This window comes from Mercurialis annua, linkage group LG7 (assembly GCF_937616625.2).
Source record: "Mercurialis annua linkage group LG7, ddMerAnnu1.2, whole genome shotgun sequence".
In the NCBI taxonomy this organism is placed as follows: Eukaryota; Viridiplantae; Streptophyta; class Magnoliopsida; order Malpighiales; family Euphorbiaceae; genus Mercurialis; species Mercurialis annua.
The window spans coordinates 33907027-33933504 of record NC_065576.1 but is presented as its reverse complement, the minus strand read 5'-3'; positions in this window follow the sequence as shown (position 1 = coordinate 33933504).

Here is a 26478-nt window from a genome sequence, read left to right as displayed (position 1 = left end):
AAGGCTCTAACAACCTAGATGGTGTCACACCCAATTTAGCAGCAAAACTCAAAGAAACAAAAGAGTGTGTTGCACCCGCATCAAATAAGACCAAGGCATCTACAAATGAAATGGGAATAGTACCTTGCACCATGGCGTTTGATGCACGAGCATCCTGAGGAGTCAGAGCAAATACTCTGGCTTGACCCTGTCCCTGCTGCGGTGCCTGAGAAGAACTGTAACTACCCGAGCTTCTACCACCGTTTCCACGGCCACCAAAAACACGCCCTCCTGAACCACGGCCCCGCTGGCCACCAAACGAAGCGGCAGGTTGAGAATACCCTGGCGAAGGAGTGAAAACGGGTCTCTGCTGCTGAATGAACGGCTGAGCAACACTAGCCGATGACATCTGCTGTCCAGATGACGGACACTCCCTAGCAAAGTGACCCTGCTGGCCACAAGCATAGCAACTACCTGATGCCACTGTGCACTGTCCCGAATGTCTGCGCCTGCAGTTCTGACAAAACGGGACGCTAGAAGTACCACTGTAACTGCGACCAGATCCACGGCTACTCCCACTGTAACCAGAACTGTGAGAATACGGCTGATACCCTTTTCGAACACCCCCTTTCTGACTCTTGTACTGGGAAGACTTGTGCTGATAGCTGCTGCTACCACCCTACTGCCCATTACTCTGAACAACACCGCTCGCCTTCTTCATCTCAGTCTTTTTCCCAAAGTGCAGTAAATTTGCCTCCATCCGACGGGCACTGTCCACTACAGCAGAAAATTCCTTGGTCGTCTCAGTCAGAAGACTAATAAAGTCAGCACCCAGACCCTTCACGTATCTGTCGTTCACCCTCTGCTGTTCAGTCTGCAGATCTGGAGCAAAGCGACTCAGTCTCACAAACTTTGTAGTGTACTCATGTACTGATCTGTCTCCTCTCCTCAGATTCAGCAGTCTGTCTCTGAAACCTTCTATCACTGAGAAAGGTAGATAAAATTCCTTAAATTGTGTCACAAAGTCCGCCCATGTAATAGTAGCCATAACTGCGCGAATCTCCCTGCGAAACCAGTCATTTGCAGCACCCTTCAAGGACATCTCCACTAACATAACGGTCTGTGTCTCTCAGAAGCCTGTAGTCTCTGAGCATTCCGCTCAACCTTCTCTAGAAAGTCTAGGGCGTCATCGTCGCCCGCAAACTCAGTCGGCTTCAGCCTTAAATAAGCCAACACCAAGTCCCTGTCAGTTATTCCAGCACCACCGACCGCAATACCACCAGCCTGTGGTACCTGTTGCTGCACAATCTGTCCCAACATAGCATACTGGTTCTGCATGGCGATCTGTCCCGCCTGCAGTTACACTTGATTATTCTGGAGTGCAGCGATCCCGGCTAAAAATGTCGTGAAGTCAAACGAGTCAATAGGAGCTTGTGGTACAGCTGGTGCCTGAACGCCTGCACCACCACGTCCCCTACCTCTGCCTCCAGCAGCCTGACCTCTGCCACCCCAACCTCTGCCAGCTCGGCCTCTACCAGCCAGAACTCCACCTGCACATCCCCTGCCAACTTGAACCTCTGGTTCATGCTGGCCAACCTCAATCGACATAGCATCATCAGTTTCAGCCTCAGCCTGAGCTGCAGCACGCCTACGAGTATCCATTCCTAAGAATGAAACAGATAAATCTCAAACAATACCCACATGGCAACACCCAGAGTAAATTTAAATAGCTCAAAAATTAACAATTTATCCAGAGTAATAACACTAACATTCCAGAGTAAAGAAAAATTTCGCAAAGTAAAACATTAGTAACACATAAGACCGACTCAAACATCCCTAATGGTGAAGGTAGAAAGTTTTGAAAACAAATGATGACGTTTCAAAAGACAAAACTTGAATCCTAATTCCGCAGTAGATCCTATAATACAACAGTAACACTTAACATGCCTTAAAGCAATAAACACATAACATGCAAAAAAATTGGCCTTAGTTCGAAACTAAAGCTCTGATACCAACTTTGTCACGACCCAATTTCATGAATCGTGACCGGCGCTAGGGTATGGGTATGGTTGTACCAAAACCCGTAGCAAGCCTTGCGGAAATCAAATAAACATTTTAACCTGCAGAAATTGCTCGGGGGCAACAGAGACTCTAACCTAGGTCTAGCAATTTATATTACAGTTCTAATATAAATAACTTAACTATCTTAAATGTTCAACAACATGCCTTATATATAACAATATCGTAATCCAGAGTAATCATGCCAAATATAAATAATCGAATAAATCGACAATTCCAAAGTGTAATATCAAATGAAATAAATAACTAGTTCTACTGCGGTCTAAGAGTTCAAAAACAGAAACTAGTTTAATAACATAAAAACCTCCGAGGGATCAAAAGAATCGGAGTGGACCAACTTTCAAATCATAAACCTGGAAAATTTGGGAAAACAACGGGGTCAGATATACTGAGATGAGTTTGCAATACTATTTACATTTATTAAGTTTAAAACCCTTAAATCAAAACATTTTTATGCTATAATATGATTATGGAAAACAGTATTGAAATGATCCCAGCGTAAGTATGACATAGCATACCGATAAACCCAGAGTGGACGAGAACAAATCCTCGTCATATATTTATACCAGCGTAAGCAAGACTTTAGTCTGCCGTTTCCCAGAGTACTTACTGGTGCACACAGTTTCGATACAAGCCTATCGAGTAGCTCGTTTCAATCCAGATCCATAATCCGTAAAAAGAGTTCACAAACATTTATAATATTAAAATACGATGCGGTACTTAATAAAGCGGTAAATAGCACTACAAACTCACTGCTTGCTTATCCACGTGATCTTGGTAAACAGCTAACCCTGCGTAGACTCCAAAGCACGAGCAGTCGACGGGTCTAAAATAATAAATAGATTAATATCCGTACGACCCCTAACTCTAAGATCACTAAACACCACGTGGGACCAGCACAATTAAATAACCAGATAAATTACAGAGAAACACAATTCTCAAATAAATTATAATGCCGTAATTAATTCAAGACTATTGAGTTCGTACTTAAATCCAATCTGAAAATATTATTAAAATAATATTTAATTGATAAATAAAATCAATTCCTCAAATAGTGGGTTAGCCGAGTTTTTTTCAAAACTACCAAGTTAAACCCACATGTCGGTGACCCAAGTCAAAACCGACCCAACTGATATTCCAGAGTTTATAAACCATAGTCTATAATTAATATTAAATAAAATATTAATTAATGTCAAAATAGAACTCAATAACTTGAAACTCAAGTAATTAAATATTACCAGCAATTATCTCAATTAATTAAATAACAAATAAAGCTGAAATATAAATTTAATTCCAAAGGCAATCTAAGCCAAAAATATCAATTTAACAATTAAATAATAATTATTAATAATTATTAATTTAATTTTTAAATATTTAAATATTATTTTTATGCCTTAAAAATAATATAATTAATTTGATAAACTTTTAAATAAAATAAAATCCCCAATACTTAAATTAATATAGACAATATAAAATTTTACGTATAACCATAATTAAATTAATATTTAATTTCAACTTAAAATATTAATGCCCGGAGTAATTTCAAATTATAAATAATATTATTATTTAAAACGCTAATTAATAAGTCAAAACTAATTTTGTAAATTAAAATCAAAATCAATATCAAATAGTTACTAAGCTAAGTCTAGGAACCAATATATTTAAGACATAGAAACTCAATAACCAAAGCTGACCTTTTGCCAAAAACCATTCAAATGAGTCAATCAATTAAGGACACCTAGTCATCTTCTTCATTTCACTCTCAAATTAAAAGACACATCCGCCATACTTAACAACAAACCCAGAAAACGAAAACTTCAAACTAACCAAAGCTTCAATTCATTAACTAACAACCTAATGATTTGAATCAATCAAACTCACCAAGATTTACCAACAATTGCAAGAACCCGCAATCAAAGATTTAAGATTAACAATTTCAAGAACTCGAAGCCGAAACCAAAAATAACGAATCAACATCGAGATACCATATTGAGATCGAACAACTAACTACCATAACCAAGAGGCTAATATGATTAAAACTGCAAAAATCGATCTCGAAAGAGACCTGCTGAGTTTAAACAGGTCTCGTACGAGACCTGCACTTCTCGTACGAGACCAAGTCTCGGTTCAACGAGACCTGGTCCAACCGATTCTGGTTGGACCGAACCCGACCCGAACCCTTTTTTTTTAAATAAATATTTTCGAAACCCGGACTTTAATTAAACCATTTCCGAATCAACTCATAAAACAAATTTAATTACGTCAACAGTTAAAATGTTACCGGAACTCGTAACTTAAACTTTAAAATTTTACGGGATATTACACTATTTTATACATGTCAACATATTATATTTTCTTGATTTTAACTATTGTCTTTCCATATATATTTTAAAATAGTTGTTGATTTACTCTTATTTATGAAAGGGGAATAAATTATAGCAAGTCAATCGTAATTGTTTGGAGAGCAAGCAAACATAATAAATATAGAAAGGATTAGAATAAATATAAGCGATTGTTTGAAATATAAGAATATTAATAAAACCAAACGGTTTAACCGGGTTTTCAGTTTTCGGTTTTCACGGTTCGGACCAGTCTAATATATTTCGATCGGATTTCCAGTTCAGAGAGGCTAATTGGACTAGACAGATGGTCGGATCCCGGTTGAATCAGTCGATCCGGTTTTTAAATCATTGCTTTCAACTATTCCGTTTTTATCTTTTAAATTTGGTAAAGTCAACTTTTTTGATAGAATTGAATAAAAGTCTGCCATATAACAGAAAAATTCCATATACATTACGCAGTAAATTATTAATTTATGAAATATTTCTTATTATATAATTACTAAGCTGTAACCCCTTATAGAAAACAACAAATATAGTAACAAATTAGTATACATCAGTGGTAATTCTTAAAAAAATAATCATATAACTAGTAAAGATGGTTTCTATATAATAAAATGACAAAATACTTACAAGACATGTAACGTCAAAATAAATGGCTAAAAAATCAAGAATTTGCAGTGATGGTATTTTGATTTCAAAAGTTTTTTTGAATGAATTCATGCGTCTAATATTTACTATCCATAATTTATCCTTCCTCCATTCCAAAGTTTATGCTATTTTGAAAGAAGAGGCACATATTGAAATATAAAAAAAGATTTCCTGCTTTATCTAAAATATCTTATATTTTTATGATGTTAAAAAAATTTGAATAGACATTAATTATTTTTAGATTTTTTTATTATTAATTGCTTTTAGTTTGTTCTCGATGTAATCTTTTATCCTTTAAGAGAGTGGACCAGAAAATATCTCATTGGCTTGGTATAAACATCAAACAATCGGTTAATACAGTCCCTGAATTTCTTAGTTGCGAGTTTACTTACATCCATTTTGATCTATTTAAGAATAATACTCACAATTTTTATATCAATAAGAAAATATTTGTTATTTTTAGAAAATTTGGAGATAAAACTAAATAAAAAAATGTAAGAGTGAGATTCTAATTATTACATTTTTAATTATATGTGGATAGACCTTATAAATTTCTTCAAGATAACAACATTAATTTCACATAAAAGATTAAGATTAAATCCTCAAATAGTCAATTTCACGTAAATGTTTATTTTTTTCTTAGCTTATGAAAATGTTAAATAAATAAAAATTTAGCTCAAAGATTTTCAAACAAAATTAAGTTAGTGACTCATTCAGTCATGAAATTGGAGTCGTAAATTAATCCTACCGTCTTGACATTGAAGATGATTGATATATTTGCTCATCCCTTACTGATAATATATGACCATATCTTGTATGAGGAAAAAATATTACTTATAATAAATTACAATATATAAAGGATAACGTTTTTTAAAAAAAAACGTATAAACCATATCTACGATATAAATATAAGTAGTATAAATTTATATTGAATATTTACTGATATTAATTTTAAAATGTGTATTTTATAATTTTAATTATCAATCAAAAATATCGTAACGAATGTAATAAGAAGACGATAAAACTAAACACACAATTTTAAATTATTATCTGAGTAACTATAAAAACAACACAACTCTATTGGTTTTTTTAATAAGAGCATTCACAAGAAAATGATGCTGATTGTTCGGGTCCGTTTCCTTTGCAAAACCCTCTTGCTCCTTTAACCCACTTATCGCAGTCGCTCTAACATTGTTAAATAACACATCCTGTTGGATATAATTCGTGAGGGCATTGTTGAGCCTGAACTTGAGGAACTATTGATGCAGCTGCAAGATAAATAACCAAAAAAATTATTTATCTATTTATTATAATTTGTAGTTTTTTTATTTATTTTCAAGTTTTATGTATATTAAAAGTAAAATGAATTAATATAAAAATATATACCTGAAAAAATGAGAAACATGAGGAAAATATGAGCAAACGAAGCCATAATTGATGAGATCTAATCTTTAATATAAAGAAACTAATTGTATGGTTGAATAATATTTTTGTCTGTAATTTTCTTCTAACAAAAGGAGATGTGTGTGTGGTATTTATATAGTGCGATTATAGTTTGATGAGCATGAATTGAAATTTTTTGAACTTTTAAAAATTTGTCACGACCCGATTTCCCCCTCGAAACTCGAGCCGAGACCGGCGCTAGGGAATAGGAATGGTTGTTCCGAAACCCGTAGCAATCCTCAAAATCTCAATAAAATTTTCGCAAATATAAATCTAGATCGTACCTCGCGTACGACCAGTTTTCAGTAAACACCGTTAAAACATTTTTTCCGTTTAACGTGTAAAACACATTCTGAAAATATTCGTATAGCGAAATCGCGTTTTCAGAAATGCTGGTTGAATAACCCTAGTTGTTCTGACCCACGCGCATTTCTGAAAACCGGTGCGGTGGTATAGGGACTTAGCTCACGTGCCTCGCCTCGCAGGCAGCCCTGTTTCAAACCACGCATCCTAATAATATGTTTAATAAAATATATTTTCAAAGCGTTATATCAAACATATTAAAAACATGCACAGCAGGCACACGAACGTAAGGCCAGCTAAACTATACATAGTGTCTTTGCAGATTAAAGATACGAAGCTTGGCCCATCCGTAGGGGACACCATAAAACACCATATGCGCATTAAGTAGCCACCTAGTAGAGTTAGACAAAGTCAGGTTCCTATCTGTAATACCCCGTATTTTATAAGCCACGTATAAAGCTTTTATTAGCCGGGAATATGTAAATTAAATTTAAGCGTAAATTTAATTTATAAGTATCCCTAAAAATATATCGTAATAATAGGAATTAAAATTTAAATAGAGGATTTAAATTTTAATAAAGGAATACGACGGGATTAATAGAACAAGGAATACGACTGAGGTCGTAAGATAAAAATATATTGATAATTAATATATCAATATACCACTCTTATTGGAGAGTTTAATATTTCGGATAAAACTCCGAAATTAAAATGTCGAAACTCGGAAGTCTCGACGAGTTATTAATGAATATAACTTAATATATATATATAATAATAATAATAAAAGTAAAAAAAAAAATAAGAAGAAAAAGAAATGAGTTAAACTGTTGGAAGTGGAGAGCAAGAAAGGAAAAGGGTATGGTTTAGCCCTTGATTTCTTTTCTTTAATTAGTTTCAGTTATAAACTAATTAAGTATTATTCGTTAGTTCAAATTAAAATAAAATAATTTATAAGTCCCGAGAGAATAATTTTGGTGTCATTATTCGCGAAATAATTTGACGAAGCTACCGTCAAAGTTTTATGAAATTTGGACGTAGAAAGTTTAATCAAGTGGGACTTATTTGTACCAAATAAATCTTCAGAGATTTATTAAGAATAAAATATAAGTCGGATAAGAATAAAAATTATATTTTTATTCTTTTTATATTTTATTAGATTTTTGGGTAAATTTTCACGAAATTCGGAAGTCGTTTCCGTTTAAGGTACGGACGACTAGTTTAGAAGTTGGTTTAAAGTGCATGATTGAGCTAGTACTTAAACACACTTTAACCGAATCTATATATATATAACATTTCATTCACAAAAAGAGGTATAGAAACCTCATTCATTCATTTTGAAAGAATTAAGAGAGCTACTTGCTCTCTGAAACAGGTGGGTGAGTTAGGGTTTCGACCGATCCGTTCCGTCCGTTTCTCGATTCTAATTCAGTTTCTGTAGTAACCCATATAAGTTTTGATAATTTCCGACGAGTTTCCAGTGGTGTTTCGATGTAAAATTCTAGATTTGGTAGCTCGTTTCGTGTCGGTTGGAGGTTGGGTTAATTAATTTGGGCCCAAGAAACCAAATCATCATTTTTGGCCCAAGGAAATTGGCTCAAACCAATTTCCGTTTGATCCAACACAGGTCTCGAACGAGACCTGTGTTGAAATCTTGCGTTCTCGTTCGAGAACGCAGATTCTCGAACGAGAACCAAGAGATTTGGCCCAAGGGCCGTTTGTTCTAACACAGGTCTCGAATGAGACCTGTGTTGAAAGGCTCTGTTCTCGTTCGAGAACTCGGTTCTCGAACGAGAACCAAAGCCTTTTTGCTGGTCTCGTTTGAGACCAGCTTTAGACCTGCGGAGGGGGTACTTTCGGGCTTCATTATTTCCATTTCCGAAGCCTTTAAATACGTAACTTTTTAACCTAATCTCTTCTCCATACTACAAACAAACCCTATCCTCCATTCCCTTGTTCATTCGCTGAGAAACGAAGCCGAAATCATCATCCAAACTCTGCTGTTCCGGTAAGTTTCATAACTCCATTGTTTTCAGTTTTAGCTTTAAATGGCACTTCCGTAATTTGAGTCGTTCTCTCTCGTATCTAGATCGAAATTGATTCTGCTTGATCTCAGACGTTCGAGACTCAATTCTCTATGTTTCCCTATCTCGTTTACGCCAAACGGTACGCTATCGATCTCGTTTCAATTGCCGTACGGTTTCCGTTTTTGAATTGCTTTAGATGTTTCTTGAATCATTTGCTACTGCCGATCATTTCTTTTACTTTTGTTCATGATGTTTCTTGTTTTATGGCTATAAATCCATTGGGTGTGATTAGTGGTTAATAGTTAAAGCTTCGGATTGAGTTATGCCATCGTTCTCGCTTTAATTGTTATGGCCGATTCTAAATTCTATTTTGCTGTTAACATTTTAATGTTTGATGGTTTGCTTAAGTTGAGTTTCTGGGTTGATTCTATGCCATGTGATCATGCTATAAGTAGTTTATGATTTTAAGTTGTTTTGGTTTAAGATTTGGTTCAGAAACTTAGGTTTTTAAGTATGAAGGAAGGCTGGGCGGGGAGTGTTTCTTTTGAATTGAAGATGGTGGTCAAATATCCTTTTTGATCATCTAATTGTTTTGTTTAAATCAAATAAATCCTTAATGTTTAACTTTAACTAATAACTTAAATTTTATTTTAATTTATAAATTAAATACATAAGACGATATCTATTTATAAATTAAGCTAATATAATTACTCGGGTAATTATAATTAATTTCAAATTTTGATTTGGTATAAATTGGCTAAATTACAATTTAGTCCCTAAACGTTTTTAAAACTTATTTAATTAAGTTTTTGATTGGTAACTTTATATTTTGTTTTAATTATAAACAAAAGTAATTAATTTTATTTCGGATATCAAATTGGTTAAAGTACAATTTAGTCCCTAATTGGCTAAAGTACAGTTTAGTCCCTAAACTTTTATAAACTTAAAATGGTTAGATTTTTGGGTTGTAACTTGGGTTACTTAAAATTGAAGTTATTGAGTTCTACTTTTAAAATGGATTACTATTTTATCGAATTATTTTATAAATATAAACGCGGGTTTATATTTGATAAACGTCTTTGAGTCGGGTTAGACTTGGGTCACCCGACTAGTGAGATTAGCTTGGTAGTTATTGGTAACTCGGCTAACCCACTATTTGAAAATTATTTATTATTTAAATTTTATTAAATAATATTTATAAACGGGATTTTAAAGTGAGAACTCAAATGACTTGTAGTAATTGGGCGTTTCTACCTGTTGGGTATTTTTATGTTGTTTTGGATTGTTTAATTCCGACATGTTATTTGTGTTAGTCCTATGTAGTGTCTTGTACTCTCTAGAGTTAGGGTCTATTTTTAATAATTATTTTATTTGTCTAAACCCGTCTACTGTTCGTGCTTCAGAGGCGAACCAGGATTAGTTGCTTGCCGGTTATCACGTGGATTAGCAAACAGTGAGTTTGTACTTACTATTTACCACTTTATTAAGTAAATTGTTATTTTAATATTAAATATATATATATATATATATATATATATATATATATATATATATATATATATATATATATATATATATATATATACTGTACGTATATTTCGAACTGTTTTTATATTATGGCTCTTAGTTGGAACATGCTACCTAATGGGCATCATTAGGACTGCGTGCGCACCGGTATTGATCTGGGTAAGGTATATATGGAAATGTGGTAACTCGGTGTAGCTCAACTCTCGGGACTCTGATATAAGTGTGGGCAGTGGTAACTCGGTGTAGCTCAGCTCTCGGGACCACACCTATTGGATTATGTTTATATTTAGAATTGTGGATTAGGGTTCCAACTATTATTCGTAATATCGTTATTAAATGTTTTAAACGGTTTTAAAGGTTTTCCACTTAATAAATGTAGATAGTGGTATAAACTCTTCTCAGTATATCTGACCCTGTTGTTTTCCCAATTTTTCCCAGGGTTATGATCTGAGAGAGTCTGGTGATCTCCGCATTTAATTTTCTTCGGAGGTTCCATTTATTTTAGTAGAACTATCAACTATTTTTTTCTTAGACCGCAGTAGTTGACTAAACGTCTTTATTTTTTTTAGTTGTTGTCGGATTGGTCCGACTGGATTATTATTGCTTTGGCATGTTATATTATTATTCAGAATTATTTATGTTAAGCCGAATTAATACTATTATTTTAAAGCATGTTATTTTAATTGCTGAATATTATAACTGCTAGATTTAGGCTGAAGTCTCGGTTGCCCCCGAGCATTGGTTTTCTGCAGATTTATGTGTTTGTATGTTAATTGAAAGGCTAGCTACGGGTTTTGGTACTACATTACCCATACCCTAGCGCCGGTCGCGATTCTTGAAAATGGGTCGTGACAAACATGGTATCAGAGCTTTGGTTTCAAACCAAGGCCATTTGCTTGCTATGTGTTTACTCTGTTAAGTAAGGTTGTGTCTTAGGAACAACTGCGGATATAGGTTTCTGTCATGTCTTTTAAAACGTCATCTTTTGATTTTAAAATATTCTGCCTACACCAATAGGATTGCGTCGAGTCGGTCATTATATGTTGATTTAATGCTTTTGATAGTTGCTGTTATTTCACTTGGGTGAACATTTTAATACTGTTTATTTCTCGGGAAATCCTAATTGTTACTTGTTGGTTTCATACTTGGGTATGAATTATGTGTTATTTAAATCGTTTTTGTTCAATCCTTAGGATATGGACTACGTTTCGTACTCGTGCTCGTGCTGCGGCAGAGCAAGAAGCTGAGGCTGATGATGCAATTTCCATAGAAGTCGATCAAAACGTACCACCAGTTCCGGCTAATGCTGGACGTGGTAGAGGTAGAGGTAGAGGCAGAGGAGCTGGTGCTGGTAGAGGTGGAGCTAGAGGACGTGGTGCAGCAGGTGTTCCGGCACCGAATGTGCAGCATGCACCGGATGTGCAACAAGCACCGGAGGTGCAACAGGCACCGGAGGTGCAGGCGTTCGACTTCACTACTTTCTTGGCTGGGATTGTCGAGATGCAGAACAACTAGGCTCTTCTGCAGAATCAGTGTACTGTACTGGGTCAGTTGGCGCAGCAACAACAACCTCAGGCTGGTGCTGTAGCTGGTATGGGTGGACTTGCTGGTGTCGATCACATTCCGACAGATAGAGAGATGGTGATGACCTACACAAAGTTGAATCCAACTTCTTTTGATGGTACAAGGGATGCTCTTGACTTTTTGGAGGAGTTTGAGTACAACAGTCAGATGATTCAGGTTACTGATCGCCAATCAGTTATGCTTGTGGAGATGTCGCTGAAGGGTCCAGCTAAGGACTGGTTTCGGGATAACATCATGCCAGAGATGGCTATATTGTCTTGGGCTGATTTTGTGAACAGGTTCAGAGGTTAGTACCTACCCTTCTCTGTTACTGAGAATTTCAGAGAAAAGCTGCTAAATTTGAAGAAAGGGGATAGATCAGTGATAGACTACACTACAGAGTTTGTCCGTTTGGGGCGGTTTGCTACAGATCTACAGGGTGATCGAGGGCGAGTGAACGACCGCTATATTAGGGGCTTAGGCTCGGAATTTCTTCCTTTGCTGATAGGGGCAGACATGGAGTTCGCTCGAGTAGTGGATAGTGCTCGTCGGATGGAGAATTCGTTGATTCAGTTTGGGAAGATCTCTGACCCTTTCCAGAATCAGAAAGGAAAGAGTGATCTTCCTAGTGGGGGCAACAGGCCCCAGCGCAGCATGGTAGTGGAAACTACTACAGTGGCTCTTCTCAGGCCAATAAGGGGAGTCGCCGTACTCACAACAAGGGGAGGCATAGTACTAGGAGTACTCCGTACAGTTCTAGTAACAGTGGGAGTAACCGTGGTTCAGGACGCAGGTGCAGTGGTCGATCGAACATTCCGTTCTGCTAGAATTGCAGACGCAGGCACTATGGTCAGTGCTAGTTAGCTCCTGGAGGTTGTTTCTCTTGTGGCCAGCCGGGTCATTTCTCTAGGGAGTGTCCGACATCTGGGCAGCAGATGTCTAACTCCAGTGTGGCACAGTCGCCTTACCAGCAGCAGAGACCTGCGTTTACACAGTCTGTAGGGTATTCTCAATCTGCAGCATCTTTTGGTGGCCAGCGGGGCCGTGGTTCTGGTGGCAGAAGTTTTGGTGGCGGTGGTAACGGTGGCAGAGGTTCCAACAGTTATGGTACTGGGCAGAATTCGCAGCAGCAGCTGCTGGGTCAGGCCAGAGTGTTCGCACTTACTCCTCAGGATGCGCGTGCATCAAATGCTGTGGTGCAAGGTACCATTCCGATTTCTTTTACTGGTGCTTTGGTGTTATTTGATGCGGGTGCAACCCATTCGTTTGTTTGTACTTGTTTTGATGGGAAATTGGGTGTTACACCAGCTGTTTTGAGTGAACCTCTAGCTGTGTCTACACCTATGTCTGAAGGTGTAGTAGTGGACGTCGTTTATCCTTCTTGTCTAGTAGTTATTCAGGGTAGAGAATTATGTGCTGATTTGATTGTACTTGACGTTCTTTCTTTTGATGTCATCTTGGAGATGGATTGGCTGTCACGCCACTTTGCTTCTATTGACTGTCGAGGGAAGTCAGTCGAGTTTTGGATTCCAGGTGATCTACCTTTTTCCTTTCAGGGAGAAAAGGCGGAGACACCTAAGAATCTGATTTCCGCCATCAAGGCGAAGCGGATGTTAGGCAAGGATTGCCAGGGTTTTCTTGCTGTGGTTCGTGATTTGCGCTGATAGTGGTGGTATGCATAGTGTTTTGATAGTGAATGAGTTCACTGATGTATTTCCAGAGGAATTGCCTGGATTACCACCTGACCGTGAGATTGAGTTTTGCATTGATGTGGTTTCTGGTACATCTCCGATTTCGATACCGCCGTATCGGATGGCTCCTGCAGAGCTGAAGGAGTTGAAGGATCAGTTACAAGAGTTGTTGGATAGTGGATTCATCAGACCGAGTACTTCTCCATGGGGTGCTCCAGTTCTGTTTGTGAAGAAGAAAGACAGTTCCTTTCGACTGTGTATCGACTACAGACAGTTGAACAAGTTAATGTCAAGAACAGCTATCCTCTTCCTCGCATCGATGATTTTTTTGACCAATTGCAAGGTGCGAAGTGTTTTTCCAAGATTGATTTGAGGTCTGGGTATCATCAACTTCGGATCCGTGATGTAGATGTGCCTAAGACTTCTTTTCGGACGCGTTACGGACAATTTGAGTTTCTGGTTATGTCCTTTGTCTGACAAACGCACCAACATCGTTTATGGATATGATGAACAGAGTGTTCAAGACGTTTTTGGATCAATTTGTTATCGTCTTCATTGATGACATTTTGATCTATTCTCGGTGTGAGGAGGAGCATGCTTACCATTTGAGGACTATACTACAGACGTTGCGTGAGCATCAGTTGTATGCTAAGTTCTCAAAATGTGAGTTCTGGTTGGATCAGGTTACCTTTCTAGGACACGTAGTGTCGAAAGATGGGATCAAGGTTGATCCGAAGAAGATTGAGGCGGTAATGGATTGGCAGAGGCCGAGGTCAGTTACCGAGATTAGAAGTTTTCTGGATTTAGCTGGCTACTATCGTCGGTTCGTGCAAGATTTCTCCAGAATATCTGCACCGTTGACTAAACTGACACAGAACGGTGTTAAGTTTGAGTGGACTGACAAGTGCGAGGCGAGCTTTGAGAAGCTCAAGGAGATTTTGACTACAGCTCCGGTTTTTGCATTGCCTTCGGGCATTGACGGTTTCACAGTGTATTGTGATGCGTCTCGGATTGGTTTGGGTTGCGTTCTAATGCAACATGGGCAGGTGATTGCCTATTCTTCCAGACAGTTGAAGAAGCATGAGGTAAATTACCCTACTCATGATTTAGAGTTGGCAGCTGTGGTTTTTGCGCAGAAAATTTGGAGGCATTATTTGTATGGTGCTACTTGTGAGATTTTCACTCATCATAAGAGTCTGAAGTATATCTTTGATTAGAGGGAGTTGAACCTGAGACAGAGGAGGTGGCTGGAATTGCTGAAAGACTATGACTGTACTATTCAGTACCATCCTGGTAAGGCTAATGTGGTAGCTGATGCGTTGAGTCGCAAGTCTTCGGGCAGTTTGGCTCATATTTCTGAGATTGGGCGTAGACCCATGGTTAGAGAGTGGCACAGTTTGATAGCTTCAGGCTATGGTTTTCAGGATTCTCAGTTTGTTAGCACAGTTGCAAGTGCAACCTGTTTTGATTGATCGGATCAAAGATTTACAAGCTGAGGATCCACAGTTGAAACGGATTATTGAGGAGATTCAGCAGGACGGAAATTCTGAGTTTACTTTTGTGGATGGTGTTCTGAGACATGGTTCAAGATTGTGTGTTCCGGATTCAGATGGTTTGAGGGACTAGATTCTGGAGGAAGCGCACAAGTCTGCTTATAGTGTTCATTTGGGTTCTACTAAGATGTACCATGATCTTAAGGATACCTACTAGTGGATCGGGATGAAGAAGGATGTCACTGAGTATGTTTCCAAGTGTCTGACTTGCCAACAGGTGAAGCTGGAGCATGAGAGACCTTTTGGCTATTTGCAACCACTACCAATTCCAGAGTGGAAGTGGGAGCGGATTTCCATGGATTTTGTGGTTGGTTTACCACGTACTTGGCAGGGGTACGATTCCATCTGGGTGATAGTTGACCGTATGACCAAGTCAGCTCATTTTCTTCCGATTAAGGTTTCGTATACTGCTTCGAGGTTGGCTCAGTTGTACATCGACCGGATTGTCAGTTTGCATGGTGTACCGGTTTCTATTGTTTCAGGCAGAGGTTCTATGTTTACTTCGAGGTTCTGGAAAGCATTACAGGAATCCTTGGGTTCTCGGTTGGATTTCAGTACAGCTTTTCATCCTCAGACTGACGGACAGTCTAAGAGGACTATTCAGACATTAGAGAATATGCTCAGGATGTGTATTCTCGATTTTCAGGGTAGATGGGATACTCATCTGCTGTTGATTGAGTTTTCTTACAACAACAGTTACCACGCGAGTATCGAGATGGCGCCGTATGAGGCTTTGTACGGGCGCAAGTGTAGATCTCCTATCTGTTGGGAGGAGGTTGGAGAGCGTAAACTCTCGGGAGCAGAGATTATTCAGATGACCTCAAAGAAGGTACCGTTGATCAAACGGAGGTTAGAGACTGCTTTTAGTCGGCATAAGAGTTATGCTGATCCGAAGAGAAAAGACATTGAGTTTCATGTTTGGTGATTTCGTGTTTCTTAGGGTTTCGCCTATGAAAGGCGTGGTTCGTTTTGGTGTCAAAGGAAAATTGGCACCGAGGTATATTGGTCCTTATGAGATTTCAGAGAGGATTGGAGCTGTGGCTTATCGTCTGGTACTGCCGCCAAACATGTCGTTAGTACATCCTGTGTTCCATGTTTCTATGTTGAGAAAGTGCATTTCTGATCCTTCGCACGTGATTGTGCCTCAGAGTGTTGAGATTGACCAGGAGCTGTCCTATGAGGAACAGCCAGTTGAGATTGTTGATACGCAGGTGCGTAAGTTGCGGAACAAGGAGATTCCGATGGTCAAAGTCCTCTAGCGCAATCATTCTATTGAAGAATCTACTTGGGAGACCGAGTCGGATATGCGGAATCACTATCCTTTTCTTTTTCCGTGAGGTACGATATCTTGATTTTCTGTGATTTTTATGACTTTTACTTGTGTTACGTGTTGTTCTGGTATTAATTGTTTGTCGTGTTAAATTCGAGGACGAATATATAATTAGTTGGGGAGAATGTAATAACCCGTATAATTTTTGATAATTTCCGACGAGTTTCCGGTGGTGTTTCAATGTAAAATTTTAGGTTTGGTAGCTCGTTTCGTGTCGGTTGGAGGTTGGGTTAATTAAATTGGGCCCAAGAAACCAAATCATCATTTTCGGCCCAAGGGAATTGGCTCAAGCCAATTCCCGTTTGATCCAACACAGGTCTCGAACGAGACCTGTGTTGAAATCTTGCGTTCTCGTTCGAGAACTCAGATTCTCGAACGAGAACCAAGAGATTTGGCCCAAGGGCCGTTTGTTCCAACACATGTCTCGAATGAGACCTGTGTTGAAAGGCTCTGTTCTCGTTCGAGAACTCGGTTCTAGAACGAGAACCAAAGCCTTTTTGTTGGTCTCGTTTGAGACCAGCTTTAGACCTGCGGAGGGGGTACTTTCGGGTTTCATTATTTCCATTTCCGAAGCCTTTAAATACGTAACTTTTTAACCTAATCTCTTCTCCATACTACAAACAAACCCTAGCCTCCATTCCCTTGTTCATTTGCTAAGAAACGAAGCCGAAATCATCATCCAAACTCTGCTGTTCCGGTAAGTTTCATAACTCCATTTTTTTTCAGTTTTAGCTTTAAACGGCACTTCCGTAATTTGAGTCGTTCTCTCTCGTTTCTAGATCAAAATTACTTCCGCTTGATCTCAGACGTTCGAGACTCAATTCTCTACGTTTCCCTATCTCGTTTACGCCAAACGGTACGCTATCGATCTCGTTTCAATCGCCGTACGGTTTCCGTTTTTGAATTGCTTTAGCTGTTTCTTGAATCATTTGCTACTGCCGATCATTTCTTTTCCTTTTGTTCATGATGTTTCTTGTTTTATGGCTATAATTCCATTGGGTGTGATTAGTGGTTAATAGTTAAAGCTTCAGATTGAGTTATGCCATCGTTCTCGCTTGAATTGTTATGGCCGATTCTAAATTCTATTTTGCTGTTAACATTTTAATGTTTGATGGTTTGCCTAACTTGAGTTTCTGGGTTGATTCTATGCCATTTGAATCTTTTTTTTTTCTTGTAGTATATTACAAAGCAAGCTACTAAGAGAAATTTATATAGAGAGCAGCATCAAGGCGAAACTTTGCCTTTTCTAATTGAACTAGTCTGTGTGCCTCCTTGTTGTTGTCTCTCTTATCCATTTGAAGCGTATGCCATGTGATCATGCTATAAGTAGTTTATGATTTTAAGTTGTTTTGGTTTAAGATTTGGTTCAGAAACTTAGGTTTTCGGGTATGAAGGAAGGCAGGGCGGGGAGTGTTTCTTTTGAATTGAAGATGGTGGTCAAATGTCCTTTTTTATCATCTAATTGTTTTGTTTAAATAAAATAAATCCTTAATGTTAAACTTTAACTAATAACTTGGATTTTATTTTAATTTATAAATTAAATATTTAAAACGATAGTTATTTATAAATTAAGCTAATATAATTACTCGTGTAATTATAATTAATTTCGAATTTCGATTTGGTATAAATTGGCTAAATTACAATTTAGTCCCTAAACGTTTTTAAAACTTATTTAATTAAGTTTTTGATTGGTAAATTTTTATTTTATTTTAATTATAAAAAAAAGTAATTAATTTGATTTCGGATATCAAATTGATTAAAGTACAATTTAGTCCCTAATTGGCTAAAGTACAGTTTAGTCCCTAAACTTTTATAAACCTAAAATGGTTAGATTTTTGGGTTGTAACTTGGGTTACTTGAAATTTAAGTTATTGAGTTCTACTTTTAAAATGGATTACTATTTTATCGAATTATTTTATAAATATAAACTCGGGTTTATATTTAATAAACGTCTTTGAGTCGGGTTAGACTTGGGTCACCCGACTAGTGAGATTAACTTGGTAGTTATTGGTAACTCGGCTAACCCACTATTTGGAAATTATTTATTATTTAAAGTTTATTAAATAATATTTATAAACGGGATTTTAAAGTGAGAACTCAAATGACTTGTAGTAATTGGGCGTTTCTACCTGTTGGGTATTTTTATGTTGTTTTGGATTGTTTAATTTCGACGTGTTATTTGTGCTAGTCCTATGTGGTGTCTAGTACTCTCTAGAGTTAGGGTCTGTTTTTAATAATTATTTTATCTGTCTAGACTCGTCTACTGTTCGTGCTTCAGAGGCGAACCAGGATTAGTTGGTTGCCGGTTATCACGTGGATTAGCAAGCAGTGAGTTTGTACTTACTATTTACCACTTTATTAAGTAAATTGTTATTTTAATATTAAATATATATATATACTGTACGTATATTTCGAACTGTTTTTATATTATGGCTCTTAGTTAGAACATGCTACCTAATGGGCATCATTAGGACTGCGTGCGCACCGGTATTGATCTGGGTAAGGTATATATGGAAATGTGGTAACTCGGTGTGAGCATAGCTCTCGGGACCAGGTAGAGTAACTCGGTGTAGCTCAACTCTCGGGACTCTGATATAAGTGTGGTCAGTGGTAACTCGGTGTAGCTCAGCTCTCGGGACCAGACCTATTGGATTATGTTTATATTTAGAATTGTGGATTAGGGTTCCAACTATTATTTGTAATATCGTTATTAAATGTTTTAAACGATTTTAAAAGTTTTCCACTTAATAAATATAGATAGTGGTATAAACTCATCTCAGTATATCTAACCCCGTTGTTTTCCCAATTTTACCCAGGGTTATGATCTGAGAGAGTCTGGTGATCTCCGCATTTACTTTTCTTCGGAGGTTCCATTTATTTTAGTAGAACTATCAACTATTTCATTCTTAGACCGCAGTAGTTGACTAAACGTCTTTATTTTATTTTAGTTGTTGTCGGGTTGGTCCGACTGGATTATTATTGCTTTGGCATGTTATATTATTATTCAGAATTATTTATGTTAAGCCGAATTAATACTATTATTGGAAATCATGTTATTTTAATTGCTGAATATTATAACAGCTAGATTTAGGCCGAAGTCTCGGTTTCCCCCGAGCATTGGTTTTCTGCAGGTTTATGTGTTTGTATGTTAATTGAAAGGCTAGCTACGGGTTTTGGTACTACATTACCCATACCCTAGCGCCGGTCGCGATTCATGAAAATGGGACGTGACAGTTTCTTCGACGATTACTCAAGTAATCGAGATACTAAACCCGTATTAAACGTATATTTTAATATGTTTCGATATAATTCGAATATATATTCGTTTATAAACGGTTACCGTATCGAACGATCGATTTATACGTCCAAATTGTGATTGGATTGAGTATATGTGAAATAGGACATTAAAATAGCGTTTTTGCAGCGTTTCGAGATTTAAAATCACGTCGGAATGGCCTGGAGATCGATTTTCCCGGGGCTGGCCTGCTGTGCGAACGCACAGCTAGTCAGCTGTGCGAACGCACAACTGGCTGTGCGTTCAGTCACGTGCGGACGCACAGTGACTTAGCGGGACGTGTGTGTGGGGACTTTTTCGGACTTTTTCGGCGGACTTTCGAGGGGCGATTCCGAGATGTTTTCGCCTAGTAACTCGACGTGTATTCCGACAGAATCTAAAATATTTTAAATAAATGTTTTTAAACCTAAAGTTAGGTATTTTAAAATGAGATTTTAAAAGTAAAGTTAAACGTTTAAAAAGGACTTTGAAAGAGTTAATGTTGACGTTTAACCGGTTTTAAATATTTAGCAAACGATGTTGCTAAATAATTAGTATACGACTGTGAATTGTTTTGGCAATCAAGTCTATACTATTAAATAATTTTATTTAGGTATAGCTATACCTAAAGGGTCTTCTAGAGTGAAGTCTAAACGTTTTCTCGAGGTGAAAACGATTCAAATGATTTTTAATAAGAAAAAGACCATACATGCTATGTGTTATATGTTAGATTAAACCTAGGTTTCGGGACCTAGATTTTTATACCAGAAATGGGTATTGATGTATTGTCTTGTGTGTTTTATATGTTTAATCTGACTAGCTGTTCAGCAGTCAGACCAGGACTCAGGGGAGTCTGTCACGCATACGACGGTGCTAAGTAGTAACTTAGCAGTACTGTGAGTTTACGTGTTTATTTTTGAATATCAGTATTCAACTGTTTTAAATCCATAATCGCAGTAGTATAAACTAGCCAAGAAAGGTCCATTGGAACGAGCTACCTATTGGGCGGCAATAGGGTTGACTTCACGGGTAAACCCTGGGACGGCAGTAATACAGTTACGGTCGCGGGTCAAACCGCGATGGCAGTTTCATGATTACGGTCTAGGTACCAGAGATACAGAATTGGACGGTAGTGACACGGGTCACGGTCTTTATTCTGTTGTCTATAAGATCGTGATAAGAGTGTGTCTGTTAGGACAATTGTGGACTAGCATTTCATATGGATCAACGCATTGCAATGGTAATATTTTATATATATAAATGTTTTATATATATTATGCGATTTTGGTATTTATCTATAAACTGTCTACTCACTCAGAAATATTTATATTTCTGACCTCGATGTTGTTTACTATTTTTCAGGAAACGAGCTTTGAGGTCAGTCGAGCTTCCACATCCTTTCTTCAGGAAAGCTCTTCTTTGGTACTGTACATAGGATTTTCTACTCTTAGTATGCTGCAATAGTATAAGTGTAATGTGCCAGCAGCCGTGCCACTAGTCCTATGTTTAGATACTCTGGTAGGATCTAGTGCATGTGTGTACCTATTGGATGGCTGCTTAGTGGCATATTGTATCTAGTTACCGAGTCGGCCTCGTGTGTTTTTGTGAGGGTCAAAAACAATATGTTTTTATATACACCGGCTATGTGTAACCGGTCCGCTGTGTATTTTAATATGTTTAATACCTCTGTTGCGAGACGCAAGATGTCCGCATTATTTTATTAAACATATTAACGGTTGCGTGTGTCTGGGAACAGGGCTGCCTGTGTGTTAAGGCAGGCGATAGATAAGTCCTTGGTTTCCAGTAATCACCACGCCAGGTTTTCAGAGGGAAGCGAGGGTTGAGATAACGAGGTTGTCCAACCAGTACTTCTGAAACCATATTTCGCTTATATGTATATTTCAGAAATGTGTTGGCGTTAAACGGGAAAGGTTTTAACGGTGTTTTCTGAAAACGGATCGTACGCGAGGTACGTTCTAGTAACAATATTTGCGAAAAATTTCTAGAGGTTTTAGGCTTGTTACGGGTTTCTGAACAACCATTCCCATTCCCTAGCGCCGGTCGTGACTTGGATTAGGGTGGAATTCGGGTCGTGACACTATCAGAGTATATAAACAGAGGAACCATGACGTGGCCACAGGCATAACACACTTATATAAACTATTGCAGCATCTAAGAGTTTAAAGTGTTATTTACATAACAACAAGATAAGCTTCCCTGATGAAAAAGGGTGGAAGCTCGACCAGACCCGATAGCTAGGTAGCTGAACAATTATAAACAACAACAGGGTCAGAAATATAAATATTTCTGAGTGAGTAGATAGGTTTACCGTTAAATACCAAAATCGCATATAGACAAAATATCGGTATACAAAAAATATTACCAGTCCTCGATCCAAATGAAATCCTAATCCTGTTACGTTATAGTGCTATCATATATATAATGCATATGCACAACTCTTGTTTAATGCAGGATGTGCTGTATACATATGTATCACAGCCATCTTGACTCTGTATAGGGTTGCTGGGAATCACTGCCACCTCAGGACTACCCATTAGGTTTAAGCCGCTTAGCAAGCATCTGGCTTAAAGCCTAATCTCAATATGTATGCTTATAATATTTACCTTTCATCTAGTTCATAAACACCGGTAATCACACAGTCCTATTGTTGCCCAATAGATAGCTTGTTTCAGTGGATCTTCCTTGGCTAAGTTTCATACTTAGTGCGATTTATGGATTTAAAAACAATTGAATACTAATATTCAAAAGTAAACAAATGAACTCACAAACACCGCTAGGTCTGGAACTTATTCCTGTGGTTGTAGTCAGACTGCCGGCTAGCTGGCCGGACTAAACACACAAAGCAAACAGGATAAAACACATCAATATATGTTTCCTATAAAATTCTAGGTCCTTAAACTGTCACGACCCATTTTCATGAATCGCGACCGGCGCTAGGGTATGGGTAATGTAGTACCGAAACCCGTAGCTAGCCTTTCATTTAATTCATAAACACATAACCTGCAGAAAACCAATGCTCGAGGGCAACCGAGACTTCAGCCTAAAACTAGCAGTTATAATATTCAACAGTTAATATAACATGCTTATTCAATTCCGAGTCTAAAATAGATTCATCATAAATCAATGTAAATAATATTGCATGCCAAAGCAATATAACCAGTCGAACCAATCCGACAAAATAAATAATAATAAGGACGTCTAGTTAACTACTGCGGTCTAAGAATAAAATAGTTTGACAGTTTATCAAAATAAATGGAACCTCCGAGGAAAAGTAAATGCGGAGATCACCAGACTCTCTCAGATCATAACCCTGGGAAAAATTGGGAAAACAACGGGGTCAGATATACTGAGATGAGTTCATACCACTATTTACATTTATTAAGTGGAAAACCTTTAAAACGTTTAAAACATTTAATAACGATATTACAGATAATAGTTGGAACCCTAATCCACAATTCTAAATAATAATCATAATCCAATAGGTCTGGTCCCGAGAGCTGAGCTACACCGAGTTACCACTGACCACACTTATACCAGAGTCCCGAGAGCTGAGCTACACCGAGTTACTCTACCTGGTCCCGAGAGCTATGCTCACACCGAGTTACCACATTTCCATATATACCTTACCCAGATCAATACCGGTGCGCACGCAGTCCTAATGATGCCCATTAGGTAGCATGTTCCAACTAAGAGCCATAATATAAAAACAGTTCGAAATATACGTACAGTATATATATTTAATATTAAAATAACAATTTACTTAATAAAGCGGTAAATAGTAAATATAAACTCACTGCTTGCTACTCCACGTGAAATACCGGCAAGCAACTAATCCTGGTTCGCCTCTGGAGCACGAACAATAGACGGGTCTAGACAAATAAAATAATTATTAAAAACAGACCCTAACTCTAGAGAGTACTAGACACCACATAAGACTAGCACAATTAACATGTCGGAATAAACAATGCAAAGCACACACAAATAATACACATTAGGTAATAAAGCCCAATTTAAATAAGTCTATTGAGTTCTCGCTTAAAAATGCAATTTATAAATATTATTTAATAACTTTAAATAATAAATAATTTCCAAATAGTGGGTTAGCTGAGTTACCAATAACTACCAAGCTAACCTCACTGGTCGGGTGACCCAAGTCTAACCCGACTCAAAACAATTATCAATATAAACCCAAGTTCATATTTATAAAATAAATTAACAAAATAAATATCCATTTTAAAAGCGGAACTCAATAACTTCAATTCTAAGTAACCCAAGTTACAAATCAAAAACTTAATCATTTTAAGTTAATAAAAATTCAGGGACTAAATTGTACTTTTGCCAATTAGGGACTAAATTGTACTTTAGTCAATTTGATATCCGAAATCAAATTAATTGCTTTTCTTTATAATTAAAACCAACTATAAAGTTATTAACCAAAAATCCACTTAATTAAGTTATAAAATAAGTTTAGGGGCTAAATTGTAATTTAGCCAACTTTTGACAAAACGACATTTGAAGGCAAATATAATTACCCGTGTAATTATATTAACTTAATTTATGGTTATCTATCGTTTTCACTATTTAATTTATATTCAAAAAGAAAACCCAAGTTATTAGTTTCAAGTTTAACCTTAAGGATTAATTTGTTTTAAGTAAAAGACTTTGGTGATCATAAAGGTTATTTGACCATCCTTTCCATTCAAACTACACCTCAATCCCCGCCAACATGAAAGCCTTCCAAACACCATTTTTGCTACTGTGATATCCTTAAACAAGAATTCAACCTCAAACTTAATCAATCTATATCCTTAAACATAACCTAACCCATAACTCAAAATCATAAGAACAACACTTATGTTTAAGTTTTATCAATACCCATTAATTAACATCACACGGAAACGAACTAAACGAAACCGAGACGAAGCACAACTGAGATTCAACGATTTGCCTACCCAAAATATAGAGACTAAACAACATGAATCAACTAAAATCATGGCCTAAGTAAAAGAAACCATCGGCAGTAACAAAGAAATAAGAAACAAATTACACAAAGCTTTAAAGCGGAAACCGTACGGCGATTGAAACGAGATCGATTACGTACCGTTTAACAAAACCGAGATAGGGAATCGAAGGTACGGGAGTCTAGAACGTCTGAGATCAAACGGAATCAGTTTCGATCTAGAAACGAACAAGAACGACTCAAATTACGCAAAGCCGTTCAAAAGCAAAATCTGAAATTAAAAGGAATTATAAACACTTACTGAACAGCGATCTTTGGAGGATGATTACGGATTCAATACTCAGCGAAAGAACGAAAGAAAAGTGGCTAGGGTTAGTTTGCAGTGTGATCTAGGTTTTCTGTTTAGAAGTCGGCTTAAAATAACGTAGGGAAGTGGGCCGTAAACGAGATCGAAGTGGGCTGGGCGAAGGGGTCCAAGTGACAAAGGTTTTCTCGAACGGGAATGGCCTTGCAGGCCTGATTCCCGTTCGAGAATGGCCTGGTCTCGAACGAGACCAGGCCTGGAATTGGATTCTCGTTCGAGAATCCATATTCTCGAACGAGAATTCAACAAAAACCTTTTTTTTATTTTTTTTTGATTTAAAAATTAATTGGTTAAACCAATAAAATCACCCTCAAACCAAACAACTCGAACCAAGCCACTAAATCGAAATTACTTCAAAACGACCAGAAAAATGTCGGAATTTAAATGTAATAAAATGTAAAATTTTACGGGATATTACATTCTCCCCAACTAATTAAAAATTCGTCCTCGAATTTATCACGACAAGTAATATCACACCAGAACAACATGTAACACAAGTGAAAATCATAAAAGCCACAGAAATCAAGATATCGTACCTCACGGAAATAGAAAAGGATAGCGATTCCGCATATCCAACTCGGTCTCCCAAGTACACTCCTCTACAGAATGATTGCGCCAGAGAACTTTGACCATCAGAATCTCCTTGTTCCGCAATTTACGCACCTGCGTATCAACAATCTCAACTGGCTGTTCCTTATAGGACAGCTCCTGGTCAATCTCAACACTCTGAGGCACAATCACGTGCGAAGGATCAGAAACGCACTTTCTCAACATAGAAACGTGAAACACCGGATGTACTAACGACATGTCTAGCGGTAGAACCAGACGATAAGCCACAGCTCCAATCCTCTCCGAAATCTCATAAGGACTAATATACCTCGGTGCCAACTTTCCCTTGACACCAAAACGAACCACGCCTTTCATAGGCGAAACCCGAAGAAACACGAAATCACCAACCTGGAACTCGATGTCTTTCCTCTTCGGATCAGCATAACTCTTGTGCCGACTAAAAGCAGTCTCTAATCTCCGTTTGATCAACGGTACCTTCTCCGAGGTAATCTGAATAATCTCAGCTCCCGAGAGTTTACGCTCTCCGACCTCCTCCCAACAGATAGGAGATCTACACTTACGCCCGTACAAAGCCTCATACGGCGCCATCTTGATACTCGCATGATAACTGTTATTATAGGAAAACTCAATCAACGGCAAATGAGTATCCCAGCTACCCTGAAAATCGAGAACACACATCCTGAGCATATCCTCCAACGTCTGAATAGTCCTCTCAGACTGACCGTCAGTCTGAGGATGAAAAGCTGTACTGAAATCCAACCGAGAACCCAAGGATTCCTGTAACGCTTTCCAGAACCTCGAAGTAAA